This window comes from Mandrillus leucophaeus, unplaced genomic scaffold (genome assembly GCF_000951045.1).
Source record: "Mandrillus leucophaeus isolate KB7577 unplaced genomic scaffold, Mleu.le_1.0 Scaffold13, whole genome shotgun sequence".
Lineage (NCBI taxonomy): Eukaryota > Metazoa > Chordata > Mammalia > Primates > Cercopithecidae > Mandrillus > Mandrillus leucophaeus.
Window position 1 is genome coordinate 5,008,428 of NW_012101254.1, and position 3,235 is coordinate 5,011,662.

A 3,235-nucleotide genomic window follows, 5' to 3' on the forward strand; every position below is an offset into this window, starting at 1 on the left:
GGAGAGAGGGTAGCTTCCTCAACTTGATAAAGAACGCCTACATAAAAACCCTACAGCTAGCATCAGACTTAATGGTGAAAGGCTACAATTAGAGGCAAAGATGTCTACTTTTGCCATTGCTAGGTAACACAGGTTATTCTGGCCAGCACTATAAGGAAAGAAAAATGAAATAAATGGCATATAGATTGAAAAGGAAAAAACAAAACTGTCCCCAGTTGCAGATGATATGATGATCCGCATAAAGAATTTCAAGGAATCTACCAAAAAAAACTCCTAGAACAAATAAGCAAGGCCACAAGTTAAAAAATCAATATACAAAAGGCTACTTTTTTCTGTACACTAGCAATGAACACATGAATACTCAGAAAGAGTGAAACAGGCATAAATCCAAGAAAACATGTAAAGGCATAGACGACAAAAGCAAAGATAGACAAGTGGTATTGCATCGAACTAAAAAGTTTCTACACAGCAAAGGAAACAACAGAGTGAAGAGAAAACCTACAGAATGGGAGAAAATATTTGCAAACTATACATCTGACAAGAGGTTAATATCCAAAATAAATAAGGAATTGAAAGAACCCAACAGCAAGAAAACGACTCAATTTAAAAATGGGCAAAGAACTTGAATAGACATTTCTCAGAAGACATACAAATGGCCAACAGATTTATCAAAAAGTGCTCAACATCACTAGTCATCAGAAAAGTACAAGTTAAAACCACAACGAGATTATCACTACACACCTGTTAGAATGACTATTATCAAAAAGATGAAAGATAACAAGTGTTGGCAAGGATGTGGAGAAAAGGGAACTCTTGTACACTGTTGGTGGGAATGTAAATTAGAACAGTCATTACGGAAAACAGTATAGAGATTCCTTAAAAACTTAAAAATAGAACTACCATATGATCCAGCAATCCCACTACTGGGTATATATCCAAGGGAAATGAAATCAGTATGTTGAAGGGATATCTGCATTTTCTTGTTTGCTGAAGCATTATTCACAATAGCCAATATATGGAATCAACTCTAGTGTCCATCAATGGATGAATGGATGAAAAAGATGTATATATACACAATAGAATACTGCTCAGCCATAAAAAAGGGGGAAGTCCTGTCATGTGTAACAACTTGGATAAATCTGGAGAATATGAGGTTAAGTAAGCCAAGCATAGAAAGATAAATACCACATGCTCTCACTCCTATGTGGAACCTAAAAAAGTTGATCCATAGAAATAGATAACAGAGGCTGGGCGTGGTGGCTCACACCTGTAATCCCAGCACTTTGGAAGGCCAAGGCGGGTGGATCACGAGGTCAGGAGTTCAAGACCAGCCTGGCCAACATAGTGAAACCCCGTCTCTACTAAAAATACAAAACCCAGCCGGGCATGGTGGTGGGTGCCTGTAATCCCAGCTACTTGGGAAGCTGAGGCAGAGAATTGCTTGAACCCAGGAGGTGGAGGTTGCAGTGAGCTGAGATCACGTCACTGCCATTCAGCCTGAGTGACAGAGCGAGACTCCATCTCAAAAAAAAAAAAAAAAAGAAATAGAGAACAGAATGGTGGTTACCAACGGCTGGAGTGGTTGTTGTAAAGGAAGTTGGGGAAATGTTGGTCAAATGTTGGGGAAATGTTGGTCAAAGGATACAAAATTTCAGTTAAATAAATTGTACAACATGCTGACTATAGTTAATAATAGCATTGTATTCTTGAAAAATACTTTGAGTGTGGCTATTGTGTTCTAACCTCTCATATGAGGTAATTCATCTGTTAATTAACTAGATTTAGTCATTCCACAATGCGTATGTGCTTCAAAACATCATGTTGCATACAACAAATACATACAATTTATCTGTCAATATAAAAACAGAAAAAACACACATAGGACTTGTATGCTGAAAACTACAAAATGCCAATGAAAGAAATCAAAGACAATCGAAGTAAGTGGAGAGACATAACATGTTCATGGATTGGAAGACTCAACATAGTGTCAATTCTCCCCAAATTGACATACATGTTTAACGCAATTCCTGTTAAAATCTCAGCACAAGTCTTTTGTATATTATTGTCAAAATGTATGTGGATTGGCAAAGGAACTGGGACAGCGAAAGCAACTTCTACAAAGAAGAATAAAGTCAGAGGAATCAGTCTACTTGATTCCAAGACATATTACATAGCTCTAGTAATCAAGACTGCGTGATCTTGACAACTGTGGTCAACTGATTTTTGACAAAGGTGCAAAAGCAATTCAGTGAAGGGAGGACAGTCTTTTCAACAAATGGTGTTGGATATCCACAGGCCAAAAACCCAGCCTCAATTTAAACCTAAAATCTTATATAAAAATTAACTCAAAATGGATCATGCATCAAGTAGCCACATTTGACATCATTGACTACTCCCTCCTCTGTAGAGCTCCCTTCCCTTAGCATTAAATGTAGCCATGCAGTGAAGTGGGGGCAAGGACCACAGAAGATCTTGACCTCTGCTTTGGAAATCAGTGAGTCTTTGACGAACACTGATTGAAGGCAAGTTTGTGGAGACTGCATATACAGCCGTCAAGATCTCTGTGAGTAAAGCAAGCCTAGAAACGGCTCAAGGAGCATGGCTGAGAGAAAGTATCAATTTTAGGACCAATATTTTTCAGGGAGTGAAGAAGGAGCCAAGGGAGAGATTAAAGATCTAAGAGATCAAGGAACTATTTATGATGTGAGCTCCCAAAGGAGGTAGCATAAAATAATGGTGACCATCATTAACAGAAGGCCTCAACAAAAGAGGCCCTCATTTGTCAATTTACATGGCTTGCTTGATTAGATCCCTCCAACAATCCTGCGGGGAAGGCATTATTATGCCCACCTCACCAAAGAGGAAAGAGATACAGAGAGGTTAAAGTCAAAGGCCTGTAGGAGGAGGTGATGTGCAGATGCAGAAGAGACAGGCATATAAGTGAGTTTGCATTCTCTCTGCTCTGCAAAGCTGAGGGCTGATAGCTCGTGGGAGTGGTACAGAGTGAGTGGATTTGAGGAGAGTGTGGAGATGTGGGGGAGCCACTGCAGGGACCTGAGAAGTGAAATGGGGTGCACACAGGAAATGGGGCCAGTGCTGAGGGCAGCTCAGATAGCTGTGGTCATAGTGAGTTGCTTAAAATTCCATCCAGGGGGCACACTTTGGTTAATATCCAAAATAAATAAGGAATTATCTACAATAATAAGGATTTATATTTATAATATAAATTATAATT